This window comes from Dreissena polymorpha, chromosome 7 (genome assembly GCF_020536995.1).
Source record: "Dreissena polymorpha isolate Duluth1 chromosome 7, UMN_Dpol_1.0, whole genome shotgun sequence".
NCBI classification, from domain to species: domain Eukaryota; kingdom Metazoa; phylum Mollusca; class Bivalvia; order Myida; family Dreissenidae; genus Dreissena; species Dreissena polymorpha.
In genome coordinates this window covers 22,892,167-22,908,670 of record NC_068361.1, presented here as the reverse complement: position 1 = coordinate 22,908,670, position 16,504 = coordinate 22,892,167, and the positions used below count along the sequence as shown (strand labels likewise).

Here is a 16,504-nt window from a genome sequence, read left to right as displayed (position 1 = left end):
ATTGACATGTTATTGTTTTCAATTGACATGTTAATTGTTTTCAGCTTCAACTCAATTAAATAGTGCAAAAAGCGCATAATATCAGTAAAAATGAATGTGCGAAAATCGGATGAAAGAAGTGTAACGGCCTTTTGTTTACAAGTTGTTAATGATACACATTTAATATTTGAGCTGTGAATCTCAATTCAACAGTGAAAAACGCGCATAATATCACTTATAAAGAAGTTGCGAAAAACTGATTAAAGGAGTGTACCGGTCGTTAGTTCTCAAGTGTTAATTATACACATTAAATAGTCAAGCTGTGAATCTCTTAACATCGTTATCGTGATAAACGTGTTAGAGAGATACTTGGTATGTAGAATTAATCAAGATTGTAATGAAACGAATAAGTTACGATTTGGGAATAATAAGTATTATTGAAGGATGAAAAAGACTAAAATATAATGTAATATATTTTAATTTATTTACCATGATCAAACAAGCATATATTTAAAGCAATACACAAATAGTTTATTTAACATAAACGCATTTATTCACGATAAAACAGACATGTGATACACAAAAACTAATGCATAAAAAAGGCGTGATGAATTTACAACACCCTGTGTGTGTATCAGAGTTTATTTACAGGTTCTACCGGCCTCTTCACGAGGTTTTTGAGGTCCGACCTGCCCCTGTGACCTTTCAGGAGATAAAAGTTATTTTAAGTCAGAGTAGGTCAGAATTACCCCGGGTGTCCGGGTGTTTTGCCAATGATTTTTAGTTTTAGGAGAGTTCAGTGCACGCTGGCCAATGAGACCTTAATGTGCCCTGCACTGTATTGCTGATGATGATTTTAGGATTAATTAAAACAATTTACAACACCCTTCCCTTACAACATACATTTATAGCCTAATGCTATATCCAATATCTATATCTCATGGGACCCATAAGAGTCGCAAGATGCCTACTGTGCCTAATAGGTAATCCGGGTCTGTATTGACCCAATGACGTAATGTACCGGTACTGGTTATTGCCCTAAGGCATTCGTCTGTCACTTTTTATTACCTTTATCCGGTCATAAAACACGTAATCGAAGTGTCCCCAGATAAGCGCAACAGTGCAGTATTCTGGTAAAATAGCATTGTAAAAAACTGTCCGAGAATGTTGAATCATTAAATTCTTTTGCATATTTTTTAAAAAGTTAAACTTAATTTAATTAATTCACCTTCATATATTACAAATTGTTTCGTTAGTTGACATATTAATTTTTTTAGTATACAATATAGTTTTTTTAACAATTCAACTTGGTTCCTATAATAGAGGTAAATAAAATCCATGCAGCCCAATATATAGACACTATCATATGTAAGTTCACACACACACAGCCATATCATAATTGTATAGTTGGTTTCAGAATTAATGGTTATTTAATCGTAAAATGAGTAAAAACACTATCGAATATCCGGTATTATTAGTTGGGCTGCATTTTCAGAAATGGGTCCGTCATACGTGTTTTCATAATTAAACACTGTTTTCGAACATAAAAGAGAATAAATTGAATGTATATTAGCTCAGCATATCCATAATTACTTAAGTATTATAACACAAATGCCTAAATATGCGTTTTTCCGTTAAAGTGTGTCGCTGTCCCAACTATAATATGACATTTATAATAATATCACAAGTTAACTATTAAATCGAAGTCTGGTAGCAAATTGAATAATACCAATATATTTCATGCAACAAATAACTTGCTGTATTTTTTTACACCTCATTTTTATACAATAAAAATTATACAATTATTAAACGTGACATTTAATAACCGAATCTGGTATATATTGATAGATATACGTTCACCGGACCTGACGATTCCAAATTTATGGTAGTGTGACCATTGGGGGCCGGAAAAGGGCGTGTCAAACAGGAGTACCGTCAAATACAATGAGATTATGTGTGTTTTGGCCTAAATATAGGTTAAGGAGGTTAAAAGTGACATAACCTCGGGCGCTGTGTCCATTTCGTTACCATAATACAATGTACGTTTCTATATTTCTCAAGTCTAGACATGGAATATTTGGTATACATGTATTTAGGAAGGTGCGCATTGTTGACGCTGGGGTAAAAATGCGCGCGACGTGCGTTCTTACTGTGGTTTGGGGGCCATATAAGAGCATTTTGAGAACATATTGCCTGTTTATTATTGAAATATTATTAACAGCTAGTAATAGGTGCATCAAAGCTAAAATTTTCCGTTAGTACAAAGTACCACGGACGCATTGATGTGCGCATTGGGGTATAGCTGTGCCCCGAGGCCAAAATAGGGTGTGTCAAAGTGGGTAACCCTCGTCAAAAAGATATATATTGAGATCTTTTTAAGGGTTTAAGTGACCAGTCAGATACTTACACCACTTTACAGAAAATGTAATACAACGCACTCTTAAAACTTCCATATCAATGAAATTAGTTACATTTATTAATTTAAAACACTTTCGTCTCATGAACGCAAACGAGAACATATCAACAAAGCGTTAAATTTATACATGATTTTGACAGTGCTATGATTTTTGCCGGACCCATTTCCTTTTCAGGCATATACCGCCGTGTCGAATGCATGATTAGTGTTAACTCTTATTAAAGTTTTTGCGCGACTCTTTTTCAAACTCGGAACAGAACCATTTATTTGATTTTGTTTTATTAATACATGTCAATATATAAACACACGTGGCATGGTCATAAACAAAACAAGCAAATTCACTGAATTGATATCCCCCGCCAATATGCTTCTGGACACAAGTATTATATTTGACACTCAAAAAAACATTATTTCAAGATACAAAGGTCAATAACTCTGTTATTATCCGATTGGCGTACAATGCCATTTGGCGTTCATCATCCTCTTATCCACATATATACGCATACCAAGTTTCAATGAAATCCCCGAAAGCACTTCCAAGATATGGCTCCGGATACAAGGCATTTTTTAACGATACAAAGGGCTATAACTCCGTTATGATCCATTTGGCAGGGATCATCCCCTTATCCATAAATATACTCATACCAAGTTTATGCCAAAGCACTTCCAAGATATGGCTCCGGACACAAAAGTGCTGCACGGACAGACGGACAACTCCAAAACAATATCCTCTGGCGGGGGATAATTAAACACACACTCTGGCGGGGGATAATTAAACACACACTCTGGCGGGGGATAATTAAACACACACTCTGGCAGGGGATAATTAAACACACACAGAGTATTCAGAATAAATATCAACACAACAAACGACTTTTATTATTATTATTTTTTTTAACTTTGTCACCTACTCTTAAAATAAAACAATATTAACGAAGACATCAAGAGATTTTCGTCGACTTCATGTGGTAGTCACAAAGAACAATGCAGGGCATGATTACATGTATATCAAAGTCACTTGGTATAATAAACATTCCCTAGATACACTGAACAACATTATAACATATTATTTCCCAACTACACTACACGAGAACATAAAATTCCACAGGAACACTAAACATGTTAACCTCTCATTCCCCAGATTTCAACATGAAAACATCAACACATGCAAAATAATCAACATTAAAATGTCATATTCCCCAGGAACAAAAACAACAAGCAAATTCATTGAATTGATATCCCCCACCAATATGCTTCTAGACACAAAAGTGTTTTATTTGACACTAAAAAAGCATTTTTTTAAGATACAAAGGGCCATAGCTTCGTTATCAACAGATAATATACAATGCCATTTGGCGTTCATCATCCTCTTATACATATATATACTCATACTGAATTTCAATGAAAACCGCCAAAGCACTTCCAATATATGGCTCCAGACACAAAAGTACCGGAAGGAATGATGGACGGACAACGCCAAAACAATATCCCTCCGCCTATGGCGGGGGATAACAATAGAATATCTTATTCCATGGGTACAATATATGACCTGATAATACCTCATTCCCCAGGTACAATATAACATGAAAACGTCCTTATTCCCAAAGTACAATATACATGATAAAATCTCACTACAAAGACACTATCCAACATAACAGCATATTATTACAAAGGAGCACTATACAAAATAATTTTGTCTCATTACATGTACCAATATACACTTAACACAATGATATCGTCTTGTTACCCATATACACGTTACAAAATGATATGGTTTCATTAACATTATACACTTTACAAAACGATATCTTCTCATTACCAATGTACAATAAGATATCATCTCTCTACTCATATATACCAAACACAATGATATTGTCTCATTACCAATGTACACTTTACACAATAATATTGTCTTATTACTCAGGTACACTTTCCAAAAGTACTTGCTCACACTGCCATAGAGTAATATCTAGTCTTAACTGTTTTAAAGATTAATTTCTTGTTATTGAAGAAACTGTTTGACTATGTGACAATGACTGCTTGTCTTATGAAACAAAAATAATCTAGTTCAGTATAATTAAATCAATATTAAGGCAGTTGATAAAATAATGTCCCCCTTGAAGAGTAATGTCAACATTGGCCTCATTGTTACACTATTAACAATACACTTAAAATGCCTATAATACTTATACACTTCTATCCCTTTTATTATCACCCTAAGCATCAACGCTTTCATCATCATCATTATCATCATCCTCATCATCTTCATCACCAATGAGGTTCTGAGACTCAATGTCATTCAGCATCTCTATGACAATTTGTCTGTCTGTGTTTGTTTCGTTATTCAAAAGTTGGGAAACAAAAACATCGTGTAAAATACACGGAATGGATTCTGAATCGTTCAAAAACCTAACCTTATCAAAGATTGAGCCAAGTTTTCTAATGTATAGTGGGAGGAGTACAAATACATAATTTTTCCTTTAGAAAACCTATCCCGGTTTAAGGTCAGTTGTTTGATCTCAGTCACTATTTCCTGACTTTGTTTTGTAATGTTGGTTGAAAATTTTCCAATTTCTGTTCTGATGTTTTCTTTTTCTTCCTCTGCACGCTCTAGCTGACACAGCATTTCCACTGCCTTTTGCTGCTCAATGGTAATAGAAGGCACATTTTCGTTGCCATATATTGCTGCAGAAGGGGAGGAAACGTCACTGAACATGACCTTCTGCGTCGTGTAGAAGTTCAATTCATCTATTTCACGGTTTATTTTGGAAGAGTTCACCCCCAACTGCTTGCTAACACGCACTCCAACAGCCTGGCCATCTATACTCATTGAATAGATACAATAACAACTTTATTAAATATTCAAAGATATTCAATACTAATTTAAACAGGATGCTTGATTTTTTTCTCTAAAATCAAAGAACATAATTATTGTCCCCCAAAAATGCCTAGAAAGTTTATGGATTTATTAAATACTAGTTATTGTCACAGGGTTCCATTTTGCAAACAAGTTCAAATGCTGGAAAAAAAACAAACTCTTATGGCAACTTAGATGTTCCTTAAGTTTCTTAATGCTTTCAAAGATTATTGTTGTATCTTTGTTTTTAAGTATGAACACAAGTTATGCAGCAAATCAGGTATATATAACCCATATATGTGGTCCTATTATTCGAAACCCAACCTTAATGTAGTAAAATATTGTCACATGATTAGTGTAAAATCAAAGCCAGGAGCATTGATATATATGCTGTGAAAATTGTAAACCTTTTTTTCCAAAACATTGTCAAAACTTGTACATACTTTCAGCAAATGTTTCTATAAAAGATGATGAAAACCCTACTTAATAACATTTATTTCTGATTGAAAACTTGCAAGAATGTGTCATATCATGTTCACATCAAAATTATTTTTTGATTAAAATTGTTTATCTGCCAATAAACATTTTTACCTGCATATTTCTTCATAACAGATGAAAGGTACTGCCTCTCTGTCGCAAGGTCCCTCAGTTTTTTCAAAGATGAAGACTTCTTTTTGTTCACCAGACTTGCTGTATACATTCCCATATTTTGGCTCACATCTGGCAGGCATTTCTTCTTCAGACTTAGGGATTCCTTGGTGAGTCTAAGGGCGAAAAACAAACGTTTATTTTAAGCATATTAAAAGTCATGAAGTATATACAGTTGTTAAATTATTTCTAAACAAAAGTTGTGTTTGTGAAACGCAATGCCCCCTACTGGGCTTTAAAGCCGCACGGCAGCTTGTTTAGAAACAAAGTTATATTTTCAAAGTAAAGGTCAAAATGACCTTTGACCTTGTGACCTCAAACCATGTTTGATTGTAGATCACAATGAGATGCATGCATATGTAAAGTTTAAAGAACATAGATCCAAGAGTTTTCATTTTATGAGCAAGGTTAAAGATTTAAGACACACACACATACAAAGACAGACAGACAGGCAAAAACCAATTTACCCCCGATCATGCGATCCGGGAGCATTTAAAAAACACTGCATAACACAAATGAAACCCTAGAATAAACATAGGAAAAACACGCGAACACACACACACCTGGTAATTTCTTTTTGCAGGTTTTCCTTTTCTATCACTTTCTCTGTTTCCTTCATGATGTTACTGAAATAATAATATTTTCATGCAGAAACTTTTACTGACATTATAAAAATAAATAAATACACATTCATAGTAAGCAAAAAATAATAATACAAGAGAAAATTGCAATAATAATACTATAACAAAACAGGTTACTTTAGTAAGTGTTGCTAAATAAAAGAATATAGTTTTGAACACATGGTGCTAATGCAACACATATCGGAGTCTGACTATTGATTTAGGTCTTACATAGTCTTGCAGAAGGACAGTATATAATACCTCTTTCGTTCTATTCTCTGTAAAATCTCACAATACTGCTCTTCAGTCGTCAAGGTTACTCCTTAAAGAACAATTTTTTTGAAGTTGTTTAAAAACATAGTATGATTGTTGTCATTGAATCATAAGTGTGGTTAAACTTAAATAACTATACAGAGTAACACTGTGGCAATTAAAACTTAGGTTTATTCAAAAGAGCTCTTATCAACCTATGAATTTTTATATATATTTTTTATATTTTTATATAAAACTAAATATGTTTTAAGTAAAGGTAACACATACTCCAGACTATTATAAAAAAAAATTCTGTGTTAAAATAAAAAATGAAAACATATGCCATTTAATATTTTGCCAGCAAGCTAAAAAGTTTGTTACAATTTTAAAAGACGAATCAGAACAAGGTGATGATGCTATAACTAAACTTCCAAACCTTTTTTGCTGCCATATTCAGCAGATAATTTCCATTCTGTCTGCCACTGCTTAATAAGAACTAAAGAGTCTGAAAAGAGTGCAAACAAATATTAAAAGATTGACTCAATGAATGTGTTACATAAAAAAGAAATGCACATGTTTAAATCTCTCTACCTAAGAGAGAGAGAGAGAGAGAGAGAGAGAGAGAGAGAGAGAGAGAGAGAGAGAGAGAGAAGAGAGAGAGAGAGAGAGAGAGAGAGAGAGAGAGCTCTCGATCCCTCTCTCTCTCTCTATCTCTCTCTCTCTCTCTCTCTCTCTCTCTCTCTCTCTCTCTCTCTCTCTCTCTCTCTCTCTCTCTCTCTCTCTCTCTCTCTCTCTCTCTGCATTATGTATATCAATGTTTGTATGTATGTGTGTCTTCCGTATGTATGTGTATGTATATATAATCAAGGAGCATACTGTACCTGCAGATAACTATGATTCACAGCACCAACACGTTTATCAAGTATTTAAGTTAACTGAATGCCTCATATTTTTATTTAAAAAAAAACAAAAGTCAATATTACCACTTGTAACTTCTTGGACACCAAGAGTTTCAGCCAGGTTGCTTTTGCTTTCTGATATTGCAGTCTCAACTCTCTTTAATTTCTCTTGCCATCGGTTAGCTGTAACGTTCGAATTATAAAATTAAAACAAGCATCTACTTTAATGTTGTTTTTTGAATTCCTGAAAATATTTTCAATGTCTCAGATAATGTGTTCAGAAGAGAGATTCCATAGGTTGCTAACCAGAGAAATGAACAGTTCTGAGCAACTTTTGTGAGCTAAAACCAATTGTGATCTTGGCCAAGATCCCAATCATACTAGTGTTAGTGGGCCTTGAATTTTCGTTACAATAGAGACAAACCATATTTTTAACTTAAGCGTCATTTGACAAATAAATATTGATATAATTGTTAAGATACTATGTATTGTAAAATACGAAAACAAATAAAACTAGAGCTTTGTCACAGACGTGACGAAAACCCCCACATGCCACATTGACACAGAATATTTTGCAAGTTGTCTTCACAAACTACAGTGGACACCATGCTCAATGTTTAAAAAACACACTATGCGACGCCGTGACCTTGGTTTTTACTCTGCATGGCCCATGTTCAAACTTGACCTACACATCATCTAGATACAACTTCTGACCAAAAGTGGTGAAGATCGGATGAAAACTACTTGAATTAGAGAGCAGACACCATGCTGAATGTGTAAAACAAACTAAGTGACCCGGTGACCTATTTTTGACCCGGAATGACCCATATTCAAACATGACCTGGACATCATTTAAATACAACTTCTGACCAAGTTTGGTGAAGATCGGATGAAAACTACTTGAATAAGAGAGCGGACACCATGCTAAATTTTAAAACGCACTAAGAGACCCAGTGACCTTGTTTTTGACCTGACCCATTTTTGAACTTGGCCTAGACATCATCTAGATACAACTTCTGACCAAGTTTGGTGAAGCTCAGATGGAAACTACTTGAGTTAGAGAGCGGACAACATGCTGAATATTAAAATGCACTTAGTGACCCCATGACCTAGTTTTTATCCATATATATTCTCATAGAAAGTTTCAATGAAATCCGCCGAAGCACTTCCAACATATGGCTCCAGACACAATGCCGGACGAACGGAAAATTCCAAAACAACATCCCTCTGCCTATGGCAGGGGATAACAACAAAAGTGAGTCCATATGTCTGCTACATTAAGCCTTCTATCGAAGAGTTCGCTTACAAACACAAGTGGCCACAACTTTAATTACATTTAGATTTTTGCATACCTAAATTGTGTATAGCTTTGAAGGTGTGATGTAACAAAGCATCAGTCAGAAGGTCTTGACGATTGTTGATGGACATCTCTTTAGTGATTTTATTGAAACCTCTGAGATAAGACCAGAGACGTTCAATTCCTTCTCCATCCGTTAGTCCAGTAGCACTTGTAAAGCGCTGGCCATACTCCAGCTAACAATCACATAACATCAGAGGTTCATAAAACAATCAAACATGTATTTTTTTGTCAAATTAATTTGTATTCAATTAACCCAGAAACAACTGTGTGCAAAGCTAGGTCTCCTTTAATTTAAAGGTTGTACAAATAGAAATTTATCATCAAAATAATATGAAGTTCTTTAAAAACAGCTCCATTAATAATTTAGTTACTGTTTTGTGATTACCATAAGGTTTCCATACAAAAATTATCAACATGTCAGATTTGTATAACAACAGAAACTAATTAATATGGCAAATTTACCTGGCATGTTACATTGTGCGCAAAACTGTGAAATACTGGAACCGAAAATGTACATTGTCGTAACACATCACTGTCCATGGTTTTCTGAAAAACACATTTTTAATGATACATGTAATAATAATCAGTGAATCCTTCCACAACAGAAAGACTGATAATTGACTAATAATTGTTGAACTAAAACATAAGCCTGGCTTTCTAAATTCATATGCAGGCTTAATTTCATATAGATTGTCAGAGTTATTGTAAGTGACAGCACATGATGATTCATAATAGGTGAAGTTCAAACTGAATAACTGAAGTTACAGAAACATGTACATGTTGCTTAAACCTGAATTTCTCCCTAACTTTAGAGGCATAATTCTGCTTAAATGCTGGCCACAGTTATGGGTCATTGTCATCGACCTTTTAATGACCCCGAAGGCACAAACAGAGGCACAATTTAGCTAAAATGCACGTCATAATTTTGAGCCTTTGTCAGTCCTAAAAAAAACAATGCAAAAATTCATGTCCTCAATTCTAATTGAATATGTGCTGTAGTACCAGCTACAGGTATAAGACTTAAAACACAAACCTGAACTGTAGCACTAACGAGAAGCCGACATGGGCGAGTGCTATAGCTCAAACTATCTAATTAACAGTCCAGCTAAAAATGTAAATCATTACTGAACGTATTGAATACCATTGTAAGAAATCACAGTGTCTCCTTATATTTTACCTTGAGGTGTCGGTGGAGAGTGCATGCAATGTCATACATGACAACAAGATTGGATGTGTGATTCTGCAAAACTTTCTTCAGAATATAGGCAGGATACCCAAGCCTGAAATAGTACACAAACTTCAAAAAAAATCAAATCATAAAAAATAACATGTTGAAGTGTACAAAATCTATAGAGTATATTCAGTCTACATGTATTTAACATCCTGTTATAGATTAACAATCTAGAAAAATACCTCTTCCTGTTCTCAACAATTCCAATAAGTACTAATAAGGGAGTAATTTACGGGATTATTTACTGCATCTGTGTATGAAAAATTCTTTTAGATGACAGTCTAGTGTTAAGATAACTATAAGAAAACATTTCAGCAAAGTTGATTTAAATTTACACAAGACAGGACTGCTTCTTTTACTTATTAAGTGGGATCAGCGTTATAGATAATTTTGACCCATGGGGGTAAATACCCCCACTTTTCAAAGCATGGGGGTAAAAGGTCAAATTTTGCCTGGCTTGAAGGGTAATTTGCTAAAAGTAAAACAAGAATAAAGCTGGCGCACAGACACTCTACTTTTATAATGTTAAACACAATGAACCATTAACTAAGTGTACTACTTCATAGTAGTATGTTTCTTTTAAAAAGTTTTATGATTTTTTAACTTGTATTGTTGGCAGATTTTACATTTAAGACAAACTTCGTCCTTATCGTCCACCACGGTGAGCCATGGAAAACTGTTTTGCCAACTTTCAACAGTTGTTTTAGTGTGTCCTTTTTGATTTGAAAACAGAGGAAATTAAATCATTCAGTATTGGCAGTGCATGTTATTACTCGATACAACTTTTGCCTTATAAAATAATCAATTTTACTTTGAGAAGTAATTTGTTTTGGCTTCGAAAAAGCCATGGCTTTTTCGAAGCCAAAACAAATTACTTCTCAAAGTGTTTTAGAAAATTACATGACTACACAAGCACTTGACTGTCTGTTAAAAAAATCAATACAATGCATCTAGATGATACAGAGTAATCATACTGACTGCCTAACTATTTGTACAATCCAGCTCACAAATTATCTCTAATTTTTACGATAACCAGTCTCATATTTTGGTGAAAGACAATCGGCTGTTTAAATTTTTTGTTTACGTTGTACGCAGAGAATTTACAGAATTTGCGTAAAGTCCAGATTGGCCCGCTTAAATTGAACGTATTCTGATATTTCTTATGCGTATATTACGCTGATACGCAGCTTATCTAGAAGGCTGTGGGATCATTAAGGACACATGCACTTTTAACTTAGACAAAGATGATGCTACATTTTAATAATTTATTTCCTCACAAGAATTAATGTTATTATTCATTTTAGAATTTGCCAATTACCTTTCTCCATGTGTCATGTCAAGCATCATCACTGGGATGTCATGTTTGCACACACTTCCAAAAACACCAGTGATGTCCAGCTTTTTGGTTTTAATTTTTGAACGAATGACATTGCCAGCTTGAAAATTAGAGCATTCCTGAAATGACAATTTAGTGCATTACTTATAATAAAGTATTCAAGCTATTGGACTTCATTAAGAAAAAAATCTTGGCTGAATGAACGGAGACAGTTTGATTTTAATATACCCTTCAGCTTGTTCCAACTTCGGGGAAATAATAAATGTATTTGATTTAATTTAATGAACTGGTATTCTCTCGTTATATGACAAAAGAACTGTTGTTTGTCAAATCATTAGTTATTAACATATACAAAACAATGCAATTGTTTTCTCTTTCTAATATGGATTAAGGTAAACACAACTCGAGGTCATATTATCCTATCCAAATATCTTTAAATTACTTATACTTTTGAGAAGAATTGAAATCCAGTTTTCAATACTAAATTGTTCATTTGAAATAATACAAGGTACTGCAAAATCATCTGTTCATTTGCAACAATATAAAGTAAAAATAAATTTAAATAAACTAGCCATACAATTTCTGAATTAAGGATTGTACAACATATATTAAATTTTCCAAATGTTTATCTAAGGAGTTTAACCTATGAAGCACTATGGTTGCATTTAAGGTATAATGCAACACAATGAAAGAAAAAAATCAGTACGCCTCCTTGTGTTTGAAAATGTATAAAATAAAGATGTTATTTTAAGTTCACATTTTACTCAGCCTTACCGAAGTATTACTTTTCTTGTCAATGCCGTAATGAGAAAGGAATTCTTTCACGTTTTCTTGGTCTTCGAAGAACAAATTCTTATGGCGACTAGCCAGCTGGCCATGTCCCACCCCTGATGATGTCTTATGGACCAATCCAAAGTTCCCATCCATAGATAGGATCGGTGGTGTCTGTAAAAGCAAATAAGTTGAGTGCACAAACAAAATTCTCAGATAAAAACATAGATACACTTAGTATTAAGTAGCATCCAATTTGTTTAAGTGCAAACAAATCTATTGTTTATATGATTGAATGAACTAAACCATGCAAACATACATACTTCAAGACAAACTGGGCAATCTCGTCCTAGTGTCTCTCTTGTCACAGTGTTTCGAGTCAGCAGTGACATTCTGTGGAAGGAGTACTCAACTAGGCAGTCTCCAACGAGTGCTCTATAAATGTTTCTACCCTAAAAATATAAAGAAAAAGGAATGCAATATACAAGAGCACCGCATAACGGGAGCCTCGCTCGGCTTCGGGTGCTTGTCAGATTTTGTTTTGAGGTCACAGTGACCTTGACCTTTAACCCCAAAATGGGTGTGGCATGTAGAACTCATCAAGGTGCATCTACATTAAGTTTTAAAGTTGCACGTGGAAGCACTTTGATTTTAGAGCCAATGCTAAGGTTTAAGCACGACGCGGGTGACAGACCTCACAACAAGCTGGCTATGACAATACCTAGGGTTTTCTCCGAAAACGCCTAGCTAATAATACACTTTAATCTACGTGTACATGAATGTGTGATTCTCACAATATGAAGAGTTGCATTGAAGTCAGTTTTCAATAGATTGTTACAGCAAAGTATGTATTTGGATTTTTACTATTTTTAATGGATTTATACAGTGAATGTTTTTTTTGGACCTTACTATTTGAGTTATTATAATTTGTTTTATTCCATGCAAAAATAAGTAATTAAATTAATTTCCTTAAAGACAACAATAGACAAGAAAATCATGGCGTATTTGTGAAACATTTTATCCAAAATGACCATTCTGTGTGAAGTGTACATGAATCACTCTTTTGTAAAACCAAAATGTTCCTATAATTATGTGACTGTAGTTATTATAGTAAACATAGGAAATGGCATAGAGAGCTTGTATTGTTAATGACTATATTACCTCTGCAAACAGTTCAACACTGAATGTCTTCATTGACGCTAAAGCTTCACAAAAGGTTTTTGCAGGCATGTGGCATTCCAGTTGGAGGACAGTCAAGAGTTCCATAAAGCGCAGATCGAAACCAATTTTTGGGTTTGTTGGTGTTGCTGGCCACAAATTATACCTTAAAAAGGTTTAAAGCCGGCTCTTCACAACGGCAAAAGGATGCCCTGCACTCATGTTGCTGACCTTTAAATATTATTTTTGTTTAATTTACTACACATTTTATGCCAACTTTATCAAAAATGCATATATAATCATAATTGAGCACATAATTAGTTGTTTCCTGTATACACTTAGCAGTAGCCTCACAGCCTGCATATGAAGTTAATGTATCAACACAGACTAGCAGATATTTCACACGTTTGCAATGACTGCAAAATGCTTCGAGGTTGTTTATTACAACAATAAGTATAAAGACTGGGACATAAAACTAAATATTGACACAATTAATCCATATGATTATATCCCACACAAATTTGTATTCAATTGAATTTAGTATTTTAAAACAACCCTTGAGAAAGATGTCGAACCTAGTAAATTTTATTCTAGAAAGGGCTGACGTGTAATTTTCAGATAAGAACATGTTGGTCTTTTACATGGGTTACTTTCATAGCACAGCCGGTTAAAAAAATATATTGTACCTTCATTATCAACCACGAAGATGGTGCTTTCATAGATGCTGCTGCATTCATGGTCTGCCCGTCGTAAAGTCCGCTGTATCACGAAAGGAACATACAGTGTTCCCTGAAAAAAAGTAGTTGCTATTTAAACATAAACTAAACAAAACATAACCGAGAAAGAATACTAATATACTCAAACAACTCAACAAGAAAACATTTCATACTCTGTGTTTTGTAAGCAAACATGTCAGCAGTTAACCATGCACAACCCATTTAAATTATTCCAAATTAGTTTATTGCCAAAGTGATCTTTTGAAAAATGGATTGGAAAATGTTCAACAGCAACAACTATGTCAATATCCAAGTAATGCTCTATTGGTCTTTGTCGGCTTGGGTACTACTTACATGTACCCTGGGTACTCTTAAATAAACTTACATGTACCCCAGGTACATGTACGGTAACTATACTTAATCGTACCCGATTTGAGACTGTACCCCAGTTATATTTCCGCCCAAAATCCGATGTCGTAAAACGTGCTACTGATTAACTTAAACAAACTGCTCTTTAAAAAAAATACATCAACATGCTTTTTGAGTATGAGTTTTGATAATAAAGCGGCCATTTTACTAAAATTGACATAAATGTGAATATAATAAATAATAATATTAAATAGCCTACAACAACTGATTTAGCATTAAATTTCCCAGTACATGATGTGAGTATATTTAAAATTACCCGGGATACATGTAAGTAGTACCGGAGGCAACAATGACCAATCGAGCCCAAGTAATGAAGGAAGGTGTGATGGGTCTAGATGAAATAGTAAAATCTAGTTAATTAACCAAGCAACTTTAAAATGGTTTACAAATAATTACTATCCAAAAGAAACTAAAGACACTAGAAACAAATTAATTATTATAAATTTTAATTAAAATCATTGGTATAATAGACACGTATATGTAAATAATAAACCTACATTCCATTTCTTTGGTCGATGAAACAGCATTGGCTTGTGGATTTGATTGCAACACAAATCGCAATAGAAAGCATTGGGACCGCAAGTGTCACAGTGTATAATGTTATCCACTGTTGAAAGACACAGTACACAGCATGTTGTTGCTGGGCTCATTTCCTCTATGTGGGTGTGCAACATTTTCGACCGAATTGCCTCCCAAGCTTTCAGAAGTTTTTCTTTCTTTGCAGAGTAGCTCATGCCTGGAACAATCACACATATCCAAACTAATTTTGTGTTTTCATTTAAATCATATTTTCCATTATCAGAACCAGATTAATTGGCAACGCAGATGGTTTACATATGATAATTCATAAATCTCTTATTACATTGTAATTAGTTTAATCCTCATTGTAGACATTATATTTGAATGGTTTAATAATAATGGGAATAATACAATTATTTATAACATATAAATGAACATGCAATAGAAAGCATTCCAGAAACACCCGCGCGCTCGAACGTGCCCTATTCACAAAATACTGCGCGTCGAAAGTGCCCTTTTCACAAAATACTGCGCCTCGAAAGTGCCCTTTTGACAAAAAAGCCCCCTGCCCTTTTCAAATCCTAGCTGGAGCACTGTTAACTATGATACAATTATGTGAACTATGTACATAGGAGTCACAAATGTCAATGCATATTAAGGCTCGTCATTGTAACATATTTCATAAAAATGTTGACATTCATAACTTATGCCATGTAATACCTACTTGGTTTTATTAAAGAAGTGGGTGTGGGACTTGGAGGCTCCAGCATGTCCATCGCAATTTCCTCATCGGTTGCACTCGATATCGCCACATTGGCTGAGCCCTGGTTGTTATGAGCTTCATCGTATCTAATGTATTCAGATCGAACTCTGCCATTTTTTACGACATATCTCCTAATTTTTGGAGGTTTTCTAGCATATTTGAACCTCTTCATGTTGCTGAATTAAACGCGAAAATAGGGAAATCCGAAAATAGTATGATTTGTAAAAACCGCTTTCCTAAGAGAAGCGTTTTGATTGGTCGCTTATGAATTTCGGATTTACTCGCCCACCATCGTTAACTGCGTTTAAAGCCAGGTTATCTACAGGCTAACCCCATACCAAATGGTATGATGGTAATACCATTGCCTGTCCGTACAGGCTAACTCCGTTAACCTAAGGCCTGTTGAACAGACTAACTCGAGTCGTATCGGGTGAGACAGCAGTATCGCATGGACAATTAGTGTAATTATCAACAGAACATAGAGTTAATTGGATAACGGTCATATTCTGTAAACATTGTTCTTTTTGCTAATGTACTGTGATCGGAATGG

The 16,504-nt window shown here is 34.4% G+C and overlaps 1 long non-coding RNA gene across 1 annotated transcript; it reads right to left on the bottom strand.

Moving 5' to 3' along the window:
* Positions 1-13,739: 13,739 nt before the first annotated feature.
* Positions 13,740-15,197, bottom strand: LOC127837727 (uncharacterized). The gene is made up of 3 exons (XR_008029452.1): positions 15,170-15,197; positions 14,214-14,316; positions 13,740-13,758 (listed from the first exon to the last, which is right to left on the bottom strand). It is a non-coding gene; the product is annotated as an uncharacterized LOC127837727 (long non-coding RNA).
* Between the last annotated feature and the right edge of the window lie 1,307 nt (positions 15,198-16,504).